Source organism: Elephas maximus, chromosome 1 (assembly GCF_024166365.1).
Source record: "Elephas maximus indicus isolate mEleMax1 chromosome 1, mEleMax1 primary haplotype, whole genome shotgun sequence".
NCBI lineage: Eukaryota > Metazoa > Chordata > Mammalia > Proboscidea > Elephantidae > Elephas > Elephas maximus.
Window position 1 is genome coordinate 177,128,115 of NC_064819.1, and position 19,646 is coordinate 177,147,760.

A 19,646-nucleotide genomic window follows, 5' to 3' on the forward strand; every position below is an offset into this window, starting at 1 on the left:
ATCCCAATTTTGGTGAGTTGTTGTGAGAATTAGAAAAAATGTATATAAATCATGTAGCCCGGTTCCTTGCATAAAAATGTGAGTTATTTCAATTTAAGACAATGTGATTGTCATATAATTGGTTCTAAGGGAGGGCTATACAAGGGTCAAAAGAGAAAGACCATATCCGTTTGGGAAGGTGGTTCGGAAAAGCTTCACAAAACTGGACTTGGGCCTTGAGGGTGAGATTTTGTTTTAAAAATGGATCCTTAGTCAGTGAGGAGCTAATTTATCAATCTAGGGCTTCTTTGAAGATTTAGAAGTACAGTGCGTACTCTCATGGTTATGTTAAAAATTCTAAGATCTTTACTTGTTTATTAGGCAGTATTCAGTGATTTGAGAGAAAACATTGATGTTTTGTGGCAATCTTTCTCTCAAAGTAAGGATGGAGATTTTCACCTTTTAGTAGCTGGCTTTTAAAAATGAAGAATCATATTGCCTCCTGTTGTTGTTGTTAGTTGCTGTTGAGTTGATTCTGACTCATGGCGACCCCATGTATGCAGAGTAGAACTGTTACACAGGTTTCCAAGGCTGTAACCTTTCGGAGGAGCCCTGGTGGCACAGTGGTTAAGAGCTCGGCTGCTAACCAAAAGGTCAGCAGTTAGAACCCACCAGCCACTCAGTGGAAACCCTATGGGGTAGTTCTACTCTGTCCTATAGGGTAAGTGAGTTGGAATGGACTCAATGGCAATGGGTGTGGGTTTTTTTGCGGGGGAGGGTTTGGAGGGGGCTTAACCTTTCAGAAGCAAATTGCCAGTCCTGTCTTCTGAGGCTGCTGTAGGTGAGTTCGAACTGCCAACCTTTCAGCTAGTAGGTGAGCTACTACTAGTAGGTGAGCTGCGCCACCCAGGGACTCTGTAAAAATGGCATGGGGTCCCTGTCTGACCTCCTCTAACTTTACAAGGGGGAAGGAGAATCAAGATCAACAGCTCAAGGCTGATTCCTATGAGGTGGAGGTCAAACATGCCTCCTCTCTCCGCCATCTTTATCAATTCTGACACCAGCCATCCCTCCCACAGTACTTTCTACTTATCTGCTCACAGTATTCACAATACTCATAATTATGGGGTTTATTAGGGAAGTAACAGTTCATAATTCAGGTTCGGGAAGTAACAGTTCATAATTCAGGTTCAGAAAGAACTATCCATCAGGAGAGCCTCTTCCCAGCCTTTCCGCAGGCACACCTCTCTCTAGCCCCTTGGCCTCTGTCCTGCTCAGGCAAGTGTTACAAAGCTCTTTTAGCTCTGCCAATAAATGCCCAGAGGCACCCCACTCTACCAGTAAGCCTCACCCCAAAGACATTCAGTTTTCTTACTCCTTGCGCAGGGCAGTCCACTGCACCATCTCCCGCCGGTCTCTCCTGCTGGTCTCTCCTGTCACTGTTTCTCTGCCACTGCTTCTCTCTGTCTTCAGTGTTACAGCTCCCTGCCTCCTGGGTCCAGGAGGTTCTCGTTGCAGGGATCCTGGGTCCAAAGGACACATTTTCTGCTCCTGGCTGTTCCTTGGTGGTGGTGGGATCCTCTCTTTCCCATCTCTGGGATGGCTCACCTCAAGCCCAGTGGGATAGAAAACTGACCAATTCCCTTGGTGGGCCACAATTACCCCACTTGGGTGGGAGTTACAAGACCATGGTGAGAAAGGTCACACAAAAGCAATCCATTACAACACAGGCTCTTTATTGCTTCATGGAAGCCGTCAGATAATCTCTCTTTAAGCTTACCTACTTCTACTTCTTTTTTTTAAGGGTACATGTCTTCTAGTTTGTTTTAAATTAGGCCTAACTTTCTAAACCTCACATGTCTGACAGTTTGTCATACTGTGGTGGCTGGCGTGTTACTATGATTCTGGAACGTATGCCACTGGTATTTCAAATACCAACAGGGTCATACGTGGCGGACAGATTTCCGCTGAGCTTCCAGACTAAGACTGACTAGGAAGAAGGATCTGGCAGTCTACTGCTGAAAAAATTAGCCAGTGAAAACTTACAAATAGCGGTGGAACATTGTCTGATATAGAGCCAGATGATGAGCCCCATAGGTTGGAATACACTCAAAACACCACTCGGAAAGAGCTGACCTCAACATAAAGAAAACAAAAGTCCTCACAACTGGACCACTAAGCAACATCATGATAAGCAGAGAAAAGGTTGAAGCTGTCAAGGATTTAATTTTACTTGGATCCACAATCAATGCCCATGGAAGCAGCAGTCAAGAAATCAAATGATGCATTGTATTGGGCAAATCTGCTACAAAGGACCTCTTTAAAGTGTTGAAAAGCAAAGGGTGTCACCTTAAAGACTAAGGTGGGCCTGACCAAGCCATGGTGTCTTCAATTGCAACATATGCATGTGAAAGCTGGATGATGAATAAGGAAGACCAAAGAAGAATCGATGCCTTTGAATTATGGTGTTGATGAAGAATATTGAATATACTATGGACTGCTAGAAGAATGAATAAAACTTTTGGAAGCAGTACAGCCAGAATACTCCTTAGAAGCAAGAATGGGGAGACTTTGTCTCATGTATTTTGGACATGTTATCAGGAGGGACCAGTCCCTGGAGAAGGACATCATGCTTGGTAGAGAGTTAGTGAAAAAGAAGAAGACCCCCAACGAGATGTAATGACACAGTGGCTGCAACAATGGGCTCAAGCATAATGATTGTGAGGGTGACTCAGAATTGGGCAGTGTTTTGTTCTGTTGTACATAGGGTCGCTGTGAGTTGAAACTGACTCCACAGCGTAACAACTACAACAAAAACTTTCTGAACTACCTGAACTGAAGTAGCTGCTTCAGTTTTTATGAATTGCCCTTTTGCCTGAGGGTTAAGTTTTTATGGCTCTTTCTTACCCAGTTTTACTTCACTTAGCTTCACTTGCTGCTTGATCTTTCTCACTTCTCTATATATACTCCTTCCACTGGTGGCTTCATTCCATCTCCTGGGTTCAAACTTCATGTATATGCCAATGACTCTAAATTTCTATTTCTAGCCCAGACCTCTTTCTAAGGTCCCCACTAGACTTGTATATCCAACTGTTTACTCAGTATTTCCGCTAAGTGGCTACTGGATGTTTCCGACTTACCATGTCCGACCCTGAATTCCTGATCTTATATCTTAAAACTTGCTCTGCCCCCAGCCATCTTCATCTAAAAAAAAAAAAAAAAAACCTGTTGCCGTTGAGTCGATTCCAACTCATAGCGACCCTTTAAGAAATGGTAATTCCATCCTTTCAGTTGATCAGGCCAAGAACCCTGGAGTCATCCTTGGTTCCTCTTTCTGTCACTCTACACTTCTGATCTACTTAAATCCTGGTGGTTCTCCCTTCAGAATATACCCAGGATCTGACCACTTCTCACCATCTCCACTGCTGACATTTTAGACCAGATCATCACTGCAGTAGCCTCCTAACTGGACTTCCTGCTTCTCAACACAGAAACCACAGGCATTCTTTCAAAACAGAAGCCACTCAGTTGGAAACCCATCAGTTGCTCCCCATTTCTCTCTGAGTAAAAACTATTGTCCTTAAAATGGCTCAAAAGGCCCTCCATGATCCTGCCCTTCTTACCTCTCTGATTTCTTCTACCATCTTCCCCCTAGCTCCTCGTGCTCCAGCCATGCTGGCCTCTTTGCTATTCACATTCTTAATGAGGCTTACCCCAACCACCTGGTTAAAACTGGAATCCCTTACCCACCCCCACTCTGCAGCATTCCCAATCTCCCTCTCACTGCTCTTTTTCCTTTTTCATAGCACTTAATACCTTCGGACATACTCCATAATTTACTTGTTATGATTGTTATTTATTATCTGGGTGTACACCTCTACTAGAATATAAGCTCCACTAGGGTAATAAATCGACTTGACGGCAGGGGTTTCTTTCTTTCTTTCTTTTTTTTTTTTAGGGTAATGATAGATTTCAAGTATTTAGCACAGTGCCTGGCACACAGTGGGTGCACAAACATTTGTTGAGTGACTCAGTCTATTGTGGATAATTCTAAAGCCACACTATACTAGCAATAGTCATCATTTTCCCACTATTTTAATTTTTTTAATTCTCTGCTTTTGATGCCGTAATGATTTTTTCACATCTTATACTTACAGGGCATAATGGTATTCGTATTCATTAAACACTTAAAAATTAAACTCAACCTCAGCAAACCTCAGAATAATTGAGTAACCATTAAAGTTGTCTGTTGATGGTGGGTAGAGTTGATGTGTTTTATTTTGATCCACTTTATTTGCATATGTATGCGTCTTTTGATTTCTTGACTGCTACTTTCATGGGTGTTGATTGTGGATCCAAGTAAAATGAGATCTTTGACAACCTCAATCTTTTCTCCGTTTATCATGATGTTGCTTATTGGTCCAGTTGTAAGAATTTTTGTTTTCTTTATGTTGAGGAGTAATCCATTCTGAAGGCTGTGGTGTTTGATCTTCATCAGTAAGTGCTTCAAGTCCTCTTCACTTTCAGCAAGCAAGGTTGTGTCATCCACATAACGCAGGTGGTTAATGAGTCTTCCCCTAATCCTGATGCGCCATTCTTCATATAGTCCAGCTAAGATTATTTGCTCAGCATACAGATTGAATAGGTATGGTGAAAGAATACAACCCTGACGTACACTTTTCCTGACTTAAACCATGCAGTATCCCTTTGTTCTGTTTGAACTACTGCCTCTTGATCCATGTACAGGTTCCTCATGAGCACAATTAAGTGTTCTGGAATTCCCATTCTTCGCACTGTTATCCATAATTTGTTATGATCCACACAGTCGAATGCCTTAGCGTAGTCAATAAAACACAGGTAAACATCTTTCTGGTAGTCTTTGCTTTCAGCCAGGATCCATCTGACATCAGCAATGATATCTCTGGTTCCACATCCTCTTCTAAATTCAGCTTGAATTTCTGGCAGTTCCTTGTTGATACACTGCTATAGCCACTTTTGAATGATCTTCAGCAAAATTTTACTTGCATGTGATATTAATAATATTGTTTGATAATTTCTGCATTCTGTCAGATCACCTTTCTTGGGAATAGGCATAAATATGGATCTCTTCCAGTCAGTTGGCCAGGTAGCTGTCTTCCAAATTTCTTGGCATAGATGAGTGAGCACTTCTAGTGCTGCATCCATTTACTGAAACATCTCGATTGGTATTCTGTCAATTCCTGGATTCTTGTTTTTTGCCAATGCCTTCAGTGCAGCTTGGACTTCTTCCTTCAGTACCATAAGTTCCTGATCATATGCTGGTTGCAGAAATATTTGAACATTGACCGATTGTTTTTGGTATAGTGACTCTGTATTCCTTCCATTTTCTTTTGATGCTTCCTGCATCGTTTAGTATTTTCCCTGTAGAATCCTTCAGTTTTGCAACTCAAGGCTTCAATTTTTTCTTCAGTTCTTTCAGCTTGAGAAATGCTCAGCATATTCTTTGCTTTTGATTTTCTATCTCCAGGTCTTTGCATGTGTCAACCTAATACTTTACTTTGTCTTCTAAAGCTGCCCTTTGAAATCTTCTCTTCACCTCTTTTACTTCATCATTTTTTCATTTTGTTTTAGCTACTCAACGTTCAAGATCAACTTCAGAGTGTCTTCTGACATCCATTTTGTTTTTTTCTTTCTTTCCTGTCTTTTTAATGACCTTTTGCTTTCTTCACGTATGATGTCCTTGATATTGTTCTACAGCTCGTCTGGTCTTTGGTCATTAGTGTTGAACACATCAAATCTATGCTTGAGATGGTCTCTAAATTCAGGTGGGATATACTCAAGGTCATATTTTGGCTCTCATGGACCTGTTCTAATTTTCTTTAGTTTCAACTTGAACTTGCATATGAGTAATTGATAGTCTGATCTGTAGTCGCCCCCTTGCCTTGTTCTGACTGGTGTTAGTGAGTTTTCCATCTTCTCTTTCCACAGATATAGCCGATTTGATTCCTGCGTATTCCATCTGGTGAGGTCCACGTGTATAGTCATCATTTACATTGGTGAAAAAAGGTATTTGCAATGAAGAAGTCATTGGTCCTGCAAAATTCTGTCTTGTGATCTCCAGCATCGTCTCTATTACCAACGCCATATTTTCCAACTACCGATCCTTCTTCTTTGTTTCCAACTTTCGCATTCCAATCACCAGTAATTACCAGTGCATCTTGATTGCATGTTTGGTCAATTTCAGACTGCAGAAGTTGGTAAAAATCTTCAATTTCTTCATCTTTGGCCTTAGTGGTTGATGCATAAATTTGAATAATAGTCGTATTAACTGGTCTTCCTTGTAGGCATACGGATATTATCCTATCACTGATAGCATTGTACTTCAGGATAGACCTTGAAATGTTCTTTTTGACGATGAATGCAATGCCATTCCTCTTCACGTTGTCATTCTCAATTCAAAATGACCAATACCAGTCCATTTCAGTTCACTAATGCCTAGGATATCGATGTGTATGTGCTCCATCTTATTTTTGACGATTTCCAATTTTCCTGGATTCATACTTTGTACATTCCAGGTTCCAATTATTAATGAATGTTTGAAGCTGTTTCTCCTTATTTTGAGTCGTGAGACATCAGCACGTGAAGGTCCCAAAAGCTTTACTCCATCCATGTCATTAAGGTTGACTCTACTTTGAGGAGGCAGCTCTTCCCCAGTCGTATTTTGAGTCCCTTCCAACCTGAGGGGCTCATCTTCAAGCACTATATCAGACAGTGTTTTGCTGCTGTTTCTAAGGTTTTCACTGGTTAATTCTTTTCAGAAGTAGAATGCCGGGTCCTTCCTAGTCTGTTGTAGTCTGGAAGCTCAGCTGAAACCTGTCTGCCATGGATGATCTTGCTGGTGTTTGAATACCGGTGGGATAGCTTCCAGCATCACAGCAACACAGAAGCCTCCACAGTACGACAAACTGACAGACACGTGGGGGCCTGAAGAGTTAGTGTGTCGGAAAGCTGCCCTTCTCTTACTTGTTAATACGTAAATTTTACCAAGTTTTTTTGTTTATTTGCTTTGTTTTGTTTTGGTCTGAAGTATCTCGGGTTTCTTTTTATAAAATATATAGTATTCTTTCAAAAAATCTCAAAATTCAACTATAATGTGGATATTTGTTTATCCCTAAAATTCTTGGATTATTATCAAGTTTGTTCAAGTTTGAGTAATCTAAATTAGTTGATAAGGTAAGTGTACTTTCATAATTTTTATATCACTAGAAAATAAACTTCTGTGATATAGGAGAAATAGAAATAGAACTCTTCATTTCAATAATCTTCCCTTTGTGGGGCTAGGATATAGGCTTTTGTGCCACAATTACCTGGTGGCTCTGGGGGTGGGAGAGAGTTATATGATCCATTGAGAGTATATTTTATCTCTATGTTCTGGGGTTTTTGTTTTTGAGAAGCCTTTGCAGACACTTACTCTAAAGATTAAAAAGTTGAAGAGGAAACAGGCCACCTTATTCATGCCTTGGGGAAGAATCTTCAGCACTAAAAAAGTTCATGGGCTGCACATTCTTGGTGTGTTAGCCACCAGATGCCATACTGCTGCCTGTTTTCCCCTTTGTTTTTTCCCTTTTCCATCCTGATCATATCCATTTAGTACTTTTTCTCCCCTACCTGTTGGCAGCTCAGTTGTAATCAGGAAGTTTATGTTCCCTCCTAACACATTGGAGAAGAAGTCAGGGTCTTCTATTGAAAGGGCAGTGCCTACCAGTTTGGAAGTACACAACCACAGGCATGTGCAGTTATGCAATCCATTTGTCTCTGTTTCTATGTCTGGAGAACTAATTGGCTCTTGGAGTCCTATGGGCAGAAGAAGGGCAGTGTCTAGGCTTCAGAACACAGAGTAAGACTGCATGGCCACTCCTGAAAGCCGTGCAAGGGTTTGCTTTAAATCACAAGTTTCCTTTAAACAAGTGTAACACTTTTTGATTGCTCATATTTTCTTTTTATTTCCCGTATTTTTATTAACATTTAGTTTACAGGAAGATCCCACAAGCATTCCCTTCCTTTGGAGCACAGGCCACTCTGCAAGGTGGGCATCACCAGTGTGTCCATTTAGCAAGAGTGGAACTTGACTTGGGGTGGTGGATAGTTTGCTGAAGGCTGCAAGGCCCACGGAGCAGCCAGGGTTTTACCTGAGTCTTCTTAAGAGTGTAGCTTTTAAATAAAATAAAACATTTAAATACCTCCAAAAAAAAGTATTAACAGTAATGTAGGAGCTGAAAAAGGATTATACAGTTCATTTAATTAAACTCCCGTTTTTAGTTTATTTTTTGTAAACTAAGAAACTAGGCACAGAAAGGTTAAGTTGCTTACCTGAAGTCACATACGTAGTTATAAAAGTGGTACGACCAGATATAACATCCAAGAATATCCATGGAAAACAAATGGAAGCTTATCATAGCCTGAAATCTCAATGTGTACATAGTAGAATCATTAAACCTGAAAAACCAAACCTGTTGCTGCTGAGCCGATTCCAACCCTAAAGGACAGAGTAGAACTGCCCCATAGGGTTTTAAAGGAACAGCTGGTGGACTTGAGCTGCCAACCTTTTTGGTTAACAGCTGTATCACTTAACCACTGCGCCCCCCAGGGCTCCTGTAGAATCAGAGGAATGAAATTGTTTTCTCATGTAATGTAACCCTAGTCAGCTCATAGTGTTCGCTTCCCAATCAGGAGGCTGCCTTGCCATTTGAATACAGTCCAGTTCTTCAAAGTTGACTCTAGCTGTTGCACTGGCTTTATTGTCTTTCTTTCATGGATGTATTTGGAATTTAGGGTTAAGGTCATTGCATGGCAGATTACCCCTGAGAATGAAGAGCTCACAGTAGTATCCTTGTAAACTGAGGGTAATTGTATATTAGCCCAGGAATGGGCTGCTGATGCTGACCTCTCCTGATGGTTGTGTTTATCTCACTCTATGGTTCCAAGAAGCAAAACCTTGGGACCCATTACATGTCCCCAACCTTGTGGGTATTGGGTGCAGAGTTCTGGAAACATTTTTTTCAATGGTAGTAAAAAAAATATAAAGAAAACACTTGCCATTTAAACCTTTTTTACATGTACAATTCAGTGACATTAATTAGGTTCACCATGTTGTATAACCACCGCCACTCTCCATTTCCAAATTTTTTCATCATCCTTAACAGAAACTCAGTGTCCCTTAAGCAGTAACTTTTCCCTTCTCACCCCTACTACTGCCTGCCCCTACTACTACTACTACCCATCGCCATTGAGTTGATTCCAACTCATAGAGACCCTATAGGACAGAGTAGAATTGCTGTATAGGGTTTCCAAGGAGTAGCTGGTGGACTCGAACTGCCCACCTTTTGGTTAGCAGCCAAGCTCTTAACCACTATGCCACCCACCCCTGGTAATCACTAATGAACTTTAGTTTCTAGGCCTGTGCCTATTATAGATATTTCATATAAGTAAGATCATACAATATTTTTGCCCTTTTGTGTCTGACTCATTTCACTCAGCATGATGTTTTCAAGGTTTATTTATGTTGTAACATGTATCAAGACTTCATTTCTCTTTAAGCCTGACTAATACTCCATTGTATGTTGTCTTAGTTTTTTCTAGTGCTGCTGTAACAGAAATATCCCAAGTGAGTGGCTTTAACAAACAAATTTATTTTCTCACAGTAGAGGAGGCTAATAGTCCAAATTCAGGGTGCTGGTTCTAGGAAAAGACTTTCTCTGTCGACTCTAGGGAAGGCCCTTGTTGCGTCTAACCTTCTACTCTGGGCAATCTTCATGCGGCTTGGCATCTCTCTTCCCCCATGCTTCTCGGATACTTTTTTAATCTCTTTTTATATCAAAAGAGATTGACTCAAGATATATCCTACACTAATTCCGTCTCATTAACATAGCAATGACAAGCCATTCCCAAATGGGATTATAACCACAGGCATAGAGGTTAGGATTTATAAAACATTTTTGGGGGATACAATTCAATTCATAATGTATATATTACACATTTTATTTCTATGTACATCCATCTGTTGATGAATATTTGGGTTGTTTCTACCTTTTGGCTGTTGCGCATAGTGCTGAAATGAATAGTGTACAAGTATATGTTTGTGTCCCTGCTTTCAAGTCTTTTGGGTATATACCTAGGAGTGGAATTGCTGAGTCATATGGTAAGTTTATGTTTAACTTTTTGAGGAACTCCACCAAATTTTTCCACAGTGGCTGTGCCTTTTACAATCCCACCAGCAATATATGAGGCTCCCACTTCCTCCACATCCTTGCCAAACGTGTTGTTTTTTGTTTTTCTGGTAATAACCATCCTGGTGGGTAGAAACGTTTTTAAATTGATTTAAAATGGAGTTGTATAATGTGCAGAGTTGCCTTGCCTCAGTCTTCTTAGCACTGCAACCAGATTAAAGAGTTGGAGTTAACATTTTCATTTTATTTCTGGCCTGAAACTTAAATGCCAGGGGTAAAAGTTTTATTTCCTTCTTTTTTTCTTCCTGCTTCCTTTGTTCCTTCCCTGCTTGACTTCTCCATACGTTTTGATTCTTGGTTTTGGTTTATTATTCTAATTCTGTTGATTATTGTTTTTACATTAGCTATGCAGAATGGTTTCATACTTTGCAGAGTAACATGTAATCACACTGCCTTTTCACCAAGATTTTCTAATTTAGGTAATATTTGTTTTTCATTAAAAAATGGTTTTATAAAATTTCTTTGACACGGGGATAATTCTTTGTGTAGTGTATTAATCTAAGTGTCAGAATGTACCCACTGACAGCCACTGTGCGCTGACTGTATATACCCTTAGACTCTGACATACATTTCTTGTATTTTTTTGTTATTGTGGGGTCTGGAAATGTTTCATTCCTTCATTTGATTTCATTTAATTAATTTACTCATTCTCTTTCCAGCCCACTTCTAAAAAGGATATAAAGCTATTCACACATTCATTTTCTGATCCAACTCTCACAGCAACCTTTTATGAGAAAAGCAGCACTAATACTGGTCCTCCAACTAATAGAAAAGAACCTTGAGGCTCAGAGAGGTTTTACGTTGCTCAAAGTTGCACTTTAAGTGGCATGAGTGACATTAGACTAGAAATTGAATGGGTTATTCCATTCTGTCACTGTTTTTCTTTGTGTGTGTATATGTATGTGATTGCCTCTAAAAATTACAACTCATTTCAACAGATTCAAGCAGTCCTTCCTTTGACAAATATTGCCTGAGCCCCTTTTGTGTGCCAGGAACATTCTAGGTGAGGAGATGCAGTGGTGAACACAGATGTGGCCTCTGCTCTCAGTAAACAAGTAAACACATAAAACTAGGCAGCTTTCGAACAGTGATATTTTCTTTGATGAAAATAAAATGTGATGGAAGGTGATGGTGGGAGGCAACATCAGTTTGGTGGTCAGGGACAGTCTCTTTGAGGAGGTGACAGTAAGCACATTCTATGCATGAAGGGCAAAAAAAAGAAAAAAGTGTTGTTTTTTTTTTTCAGTATTAGAAAAATTAGGGACTTGGAAAATACAAAAATAAGATGGCTTCCTACTGCCCTTGGGAAGTCTATAATATGGGATTTTTTTCAGCTGATGAATTTTTTACCCACTTATTTTTGGCTCATGCATTATATTAAAATTAAAAATCATTGGATACGTTCCTATAGGATGCAAAGATTGGTTTTCTTCATATACTTGATTATTTAACTCTTCCAATAATATGCTACCATTACTCAGTTCTGGGTGGTAATTAAGTGATTGACTAGACATCTTCTCTCCTTCAATTTATCCCCGCTTTTTTCAGATTTTTCAGTGGTCTCTGCTTTTCTTGCTTTTCTAACCTTGCATTTATTTCCCTTCAGATCTCAACATCTGCTGCAATTTGACTACTCAGGTTAGTGAACATTTGGCCCTTTATCAGTTGTGTGCCTTAGGCAGTATTCACCAGCATTCTCCTACTTGAGATGAATAAGGATCTTTAGTTGGGCAACTTGTGATCCATTAATAGTGAAGTTAAATATTTACAGAACACTCTCATCAAAACAAACAAAGTTTTTTTTTTTTGAAGTTTTTTTCCCCCAAAATGTAATACACCAGCATAGGAACTTAAAAAGGAGAAGATGTAATTAATATATAAGAAATATAAAAAATTGAACATTTACAAATAATTAAAATAGATGCTGCTTTTAGTAAGGCAGAGCAAGTTTGTCATGTGTTCCAAATTCTATTTAGTCAGAAATAAGTATAGATCATACAACAGTAGTTTTTAGAAATGTTATATGGTTTTTTTTTCAGGCGTGAAAATTTTTCCCACAATATAGGCCCCAAGCTTCTACAAGATTTTAGATTTGTGGGGAGAAAGAAATCTACAAATATTTAAAACTATGTAATTTTAACTTTAATGGAAAAGCAGCAGTAGTGTATTTTTGTTAGGCCCTGATGCTATATAATGTGTTTAATGTAAGTATGGGAAAGGCTGGTGAAAACTGTAGATTTATCTACAAAATACATTGGGGAGTTTTCTATGGGAAGTGGCCTAACACTTCAGGATATGGTAAAGAAGAAGCAGGTAAGGTAGACTGGATGTTCCACAAGGGCAAGGACAGTCTCCTCGTCATTGTGCTGTCATCGGCCCCTAGCACGCACCTGGCACTCAATAAATATTTTTTGGCTGATTTCAGATTGAGTTTACAGGCTGGCTGAATCACAGAAGTACAGTTTCTCTTCTCATGACTACTTTTCATTTGAATAGCGGTTTATATTCTCCAAGTTCTTTCTTTCTTTGATTTTTAATCTATAACCTTAGGAGGTGAGAACAGTTTTATCTGTATCTTACAGGCAAAAGAGTTGGGAGGTTGAAAAACTTTCTCAGATCACATACGTATAATGGCAGGGTGTGGTTTAAAGCTTAAATAATAGAAATAAAAGTGGTTTTATGCTTATCTAGACTAGTTTCAATGTGTAGTAACTTGAAGATATGGAAATGGGTGGCAGAGGTACCTGATCAGTCCTGCTGAGGTGGAATAACGCCCCCTATGCCTTGTACCTGTTCCCAGCTTCTTCCAGAAGAATGGGATGCCTGCTGAGGATGACCACAGCCCAGCAAGCAGGCTAACAGACACCAGCTTGACCCAGGCATGCATCTGCAGAATTTAAAATGCAGCCGTGTATTGATTATTGAATTTATGAATCATTTTAATGCTCCAAAGCTTAGAGAATAAAAGTTCTCAACATAAATCAAGTGTCCTTGTCCCTACTTAAACATTATCATCTCTGCTCATGTGAACACATTGTTTTCTTTCTTTTTTCTTTTTATTTCTCAGGAGCTGCCTCAGGAACTTTTCACAATGCCTGACATGGTCCTTTCCAGCCTTTCTCTAATTGGTGTTCTGAGGAAAGGTCTTAGCTCCCTATGATACCTCAAACATTAATTGTTCTTCTCTGCCAGGTGTCTCTTCCTTGCTTCAGCTCTTCAGCCCTCTGGGTCCACTCTGAATTCTGAGGTCAGGGTTGCCCAGCTCTAATGCCCCCAAATTCACCTCTTTCTTTTGGGGTGCTTTCTCATAAAGAATACACCTTCATAGCACCCCTGTAAGGTACCTAGAACAGTGTGTCAGGCCCAGTGTTTCTTTTTCTCTTCTGAAATGAGATTCCTGGATAATAAATCCTACCTATACACAAAATTAAAAAAAAAAAAAATCAGTAACAAAGCAGAAGTAAAAGAAGTAATTTTTTAAGTAAAATAGCATGTATTTTGAAAGGTAATGCTGCTGTGCAACTATACCAAAAATATAAAACTAGCCCCCACAAATACCCAAAACATTTCCAGGTGCTGGCAGTACCTAAATTATGAACTAATGTGCAGTATTCGTGGGCATCAGTTTCATCTTAATCTTAGAATCAATATGTAGAGTAAAGCTCATAATTTGACTCTAAAGAGTTTTTTTTTCCTACCTAGGCCTTCCGACTCCCAGTCCAGGGAAATTTTCCCTCTTTTTTTATGATAGCTATCTGACGCCAGGCCACTCAGGCCTTCTCCTTTTTTGCTTTTCCTTCTACAGGGGTGTGGTCCTTTTCTCCCTGAACACTTTAAAATCACAAGACAAAACTGAACATTTTAAAAGTTATATTAATCACATTTTTCCCCCTAGAACTCTGAAATAAGAATTAAAAAAGGAAAAAAATTGGGGTAGACAGTCTCAGAAGTATCTGAAAAAGTATCTGAAAATGGAAGGAAAATTGATCTAGGCCTAATCCTAACAATTTTTAATCTTCATTCAGATATAAAAAATCTGAATTTATGGATGATACTAGGGAGAGAATCAGCAATTAAACAGGTAAGTCTTAGAAGTAATAGGAAAAACTCAACACTGTATGCCTAAGGAAAGAGCGGAGGGGAAAGGAGAAGAGACACTTTCCAATTAGCTCTCTAGCGGACATCACTAGCCTGATGGGATCTTAGAGATAAGAAGAAGATAGAGTTTTCAAGAGAGGATCAATTTTTCTTTACTTTAGAATTAAGGGCAAATTTAAGAAGCTGAATAAGAACTAATAGCTTAATTTCCCTCAAAAATCAAATAACTCTTAGACTTAAAAAAATCCCAATAAACCAGGTCTCTATATCTTTCATTGTTTAAGAGAGAATCCAACCAATTTTGATAATTTAAAAAGATATGGTTTGTTGTCGCTATTGCCACGATTATTAAATAAGTCTCAAGTCCGTTGCGTTGAATCTATTCTGACTCATATAGGGCAGTGTGGAAATGCCCCGTCGGGCCTCCGAGGCTGTAAATCTTTACGGAAGCAGACTGCCATATCTTTCTCCCATGGAGCAGCTGGTGGGTTTGAACTGCCAACCTTTTGGTTAGCAGCAGAGTGCTTAACCACTGTGCCACCAAGGCTCCTTACGTAAAGTCTCAAGTTAACTCCAAATCCTACTGATTTAAATAATACTTTCTGATGGCACAGTGGTTAAGCGCTCAGCTGCTGACTAAAAGGTTAGCAGTTGGAATTCACCAGAAAGATGAGGCAGTCTGCTTTTGTAAAAATTTATAGCCTTGGAAACCCCACGGGCGAGTTCTACTCTTCCCTATAGGGTTGCTGTGAGTCAGAATCAACTTGATGGCAATGAGTTTGGTTTTTTGTTTGCTTGATTGATTTTAAGGTGAATGGGGGCAGCGATGGTTCAGGAGTAGAATTCACACCTTTAATGCAGGTGACCCAGGTTCAAATCCTGGCCAGTACACCTCATGTGCAGCTACCACCCGTCTGTCAGTGGAGGCTCGTGTGTTGCTGTGATGCTGAATAGATTTTAGTAGAGCTTCCAGACTGGGAAGAAAGGCCGGGTGATCTGCTCCCAAAAATCAGCCAATGAAAACCCTGTGAATCACAGCATCCAATCCACATGCCATCCTGGGAATGGTGTAGGACCGGGCAGTATTTTGCCATGTTGTGTTCAGGGTTTCCATGAGTCGGGCTGACTCGAGGGCAGCTAACAACAATAACAGTTTTAAGATGAAGCTTATCTTAAACTTCTAAGATTTGAGCTTATTTGAACTAGTCTTTTGTTGGGTGCTTTCGTTCATTGGGAAACCCTGGGGGTGTAGCAGTTAAATGCTATGGCTACTAACCAAAAGGTCAGCAGTTCAAATCCACCAGGTGCTCTTTGGAAACTCTGTAGGGCAGTTCTACTCTGTCCTATAGGGTTGTTATGAGTTGGAATAGACTCAGCAGCAATGGGTTGGGTTTAGTTTTTCTATTTATTTGCATCCACAATTAGCCAACAGGTGACTTTATAAACAGATCAGTCCACGAGTTAGTTTAGAATAGCATTCCCTCTGTCCCTTTTTTTTTTTTTTTTTGATACATGGAAGCACTTGATGCCTCAAGAGAGCATTAATCACAAACAGGAGTCCACATCTGCAGAGCCTTTGGAACCACTGTGTATCTTCAAAGTGCTCTACTGATGTGTTAGTGTCAGGCAGACATGCAGGTAGGCTGTGGGCTACAGCCGAGCCATCTTGAGGAGCAGAGCAGATGCAGCCTGACTCCTTCACAGACAGCCATTGTCTTAAAGTCCATCATCTTCATCCAGATTAACCAGGAACCAAGGATCTGAGAGAGTGGTGAATCTGGTGTGCCAGAATGAGACTCAAGGAAAAAACTATTCAGAATCACATTTGGATTTAGATGGAGTGAATACAAATTTAAATAAAGCAGTGGGTTAAACACTTTCATTGTTCAGGAAGGAATAGAACCATTTTTTATAATTTGTAAAATAACCAGCACATAGAAATTATTGTCAAGGCCACTAAATAATTTCAAGTTACCTAAAAATCCTAGTGATTTACTTTTTATATTCACATGAAGTCCATTTTAAATTTCCAGAATTCAGAATTATTTGAACTGGCATCTTAATCCACATTGGTTTTGATTGATAATTCCTGGAGACCATCTTACTACCAGATCTTGAGCTATGTCAAGGATGAACTTTACATTTTTTTTTTTTAAACCTAAGGAAAATTATTTAAAAGGGGGCAGGGGTGTCAAAAAGGCTTTAAAGAATTTTTGGAGATAGAGAATATTTTCAAAATTAGACTAAGGTTATTTGGAATCATCAGCTGTCTTTCCTTCTCAACTCTTCTTTTCCCACCCTGTGGTGGCTGTCAGTTAATTTGTACTCTGGAAACTTCTCCCTCTTTTTTCTCAGTCTCGATTTTTTCATGTCTTAACAGCGCCTTGTGTGATTATTGACAGCACCATGGCAACCCATTTTAATGAAATGGAAAGATTAACCTTAAAAAAAAACAACAAACTACCTCCTAGAGTCCTGTTAGGCCAAAGGTCTGCTCTCTACCTAGTCAGTTGCTGAGGAAGCAATAGATAACCTGCGCCATGAGTTTAGTCCTGACGAAAATGTCTTATTAGATGCTTAAAGATGTTAGACATTAAAAATGTTGGCAGACAAAGAATGTTTGAATCAGCATCTCAGACTGATCCACGAGGAAAGTGTGTGTGTTTTCTTTTCAAGCACATCCTTTGTTTCGTCCTCCAGTCACAGTTGATCAAATTTAATAGCAAGTGCTACCTTTTGAGGCTGATCTAATCAATGAATGTTTATATTAATGGTCATAAAGGCCTATTTCAATGTCATTTTGTGTAAAGGACTTAAACTTATATAGCCAAATCTATGGAGTTAGTTTTCTTCCACCTTCCCTTACCTCCCTTAGCTCGCTGGTGTACAGCGCCCATGCACAGCTTCCTAACGGAATGCCTGCTTGTCCCAGTTTACTGCCTCTTCTCTTCCTAGCAAAAACAGAGATAGAGAAAGCACATTTGTTTGAAAAAGAAAGAAAAAACAAACCAAGCCCTCTCATTCCATTCAGGAGATTTCTGCTCCTACTACTTTGAAGTCAAATAAAACCTGTTGCCATAGAGTCAATTCTGACTCATAGTGACCCTATAAGACAGAGTAGAACTGCGCCATAGTGTTTCCAAGGAGCAGTTGGTAGATTCGAACTGCCAGCCTTTTGGTTAGCAGCCAAACGCCTAACCACTGCGCAACCAGGGCCCCTAAAGTCAAAGGGTAGTGTAAAGTTTTGATTTCCAGCAAACTCTGAGATTATCCATTAACCATTCTAGCAGGCTTTCTACTCCCTTTCAAACCTACATCTAATTTTTAAAGGGGCCAGGCTCTGTTCTTTGAGTTTATCTTTAAATATATATATTTAAGCAGAATGATCTTTTAGAGTTTAGAATAGCTCTTCAAATGTTTGGAGGACTATATTCTTAGAAATTACACTGCATGTAAAAAAAGCAGCAAGCTGATGCTGCTAATCTTTGGAGTGAATAACAAGTAAATAAAAGTGCTCTGAACTCAGTATTTCTGTTGGAAAGTAAGAAGCTGTGGAAATCAGTCCAAATTCCACAGCCAGTGAAAATATTATATAGCCTTTAATACCCTGTTTTTGGATGCACCATGTAAACTTAAAAGATACCGTCTCTTCCCCTGAGGAATTTATTCTCTTAAACACAAAATGGGTGTGCCTGCAAACTTGTTGTCCACCCCTTTTTAGTTTGGTGAACAGTATCTGAAGAGGAGGGGCAGATTAGGGAATCAAAAGTATCACAAACAAGGACAGATGGTGACTGAGTGACTGGAATCTTTTTATCTCCTGAAGAGCGCGGCACCTGCAACAACAGTGGGTGAGGTGTGTGTGTGTGTATATATATTTTTGCATAGTTCTGACTTTATATATATATATGTATGTGTGTGTGTATATATATATATATATATATATTTTGCTTAGTTCTGCAAAGGCAGGCATAGTCCTTTTAGTCCCACAGTCTGCATGTCATCATCACCAGGTTTTCCTGGCATCCTCAGTATCACCTTTGGTACTTGAGTCAGTCAGCTGTCGCTGCAAGTCTACCTTTACAAATAATCCTTAAGCATTTCCTGTAGTTCCCTCTCCTCAACTATTTTTTCCTAATATATGTACCAAAGTTTTAGCATATTCTTTAGGTAATTAATTGCATAAGACATTATATAAAAGACACTAAGCAGTACAGCTGCTGTGGAAAACAGTTTGCCGATTCCTCGAAAAATTAAACATAGGTTTACCGTGTTGTTGTGTGCCATCAAGTTGATTCCGACTCATAGCGACCCTATTGAGCTTACCATAAAAAAAAAAAACCATAGGACTCAGCAATTCCACTCCTTGGTATATACCCATAAGAATTGAAATCATGAATTTGATACTAAGAATGCATTAAGCAAAAAGCACCCATCCCTCAAAAAAGGGGTAGGAAGATAGAGCAGGCGGTAATGAGCATCAGGGCCTGGGCAAATAACTCAGAAAACAGTACAGTAGATAATCAATGGATCTTTTTGACCGATGACATCCTCGCTTTGCAGGTGTGTACCACCACTGGGCTTTAAGGGCTTCTGTAAATAAAATGACTTGGGGAAGTCTACTGTGAAACCATTGGGTGAGGTGAACCTTGAATTTCTAATGCTCTTATGTCAGCTTTACTGGAGCTGATTTTGTACCATGAGCACCCATTTAAATTCCTTCATGTTTTACTCTCTGAGTGCTGGAGGACTCAGCTTGGATTTTGAGTGGAAGAACATCATCTAAAGTCTCCATTGTCTGGCACTGCAGCTCCCCTGTAGTAGGGAGGTGGAGAGGAGAGAAGCCATGTCTGAGGCCAATCCAAGGAGATGATCACTGTTTTCAGGCTGCAGCCCCTGCCCTCTTAAAAATCAGACATGCCTCTGGGCTGTAGTGATGGGAGAGGAACCTGCCTTCAGTTGGCTCGTCAGAAACATGTCATCTGTTGAGAGAGGCTGTTACCACCATTCACTTGAAGTTGGAATGGTTAGGAGAAAGGGGAAACTGACTTAGCTTGTCTTTTTCCTTACATCCACGGATATAGAATGAGTAGTTATTTTGGGCTGAGTTTTTTGTTATCTTTGGATAACAAAACAGTAAAAAGAGATTCACATAATCCAGAAATGGCCTCAGTGGTCCACAGAAGTTGGTGTTGCTTGAATGATGGCAGAAATATTTCAGGAGTTGGCAGTGTTCAAAGCTGCTAGTCAGCAAGGATTTGTTAATCACCTAAAGGTGTGTGCCCTGGGTTAAACAAATGTTTA

The 19,646-nt window shown here is 39.7% G+C and overlaps 1 protein-coding gene across 2 annotated transcripts in view; it reads left to right on the forward strand.

Moving 5' to 3' along the window:
• SLC16A10 (solute carrier family 16 member 10) overlaps window positions 1–19,646 on the forward strand; it is a 158,241-nt gene that overhangs the window by 101,011 nt on the left and 37,584 nt on the right. The window lies entirely within an intron of this gene.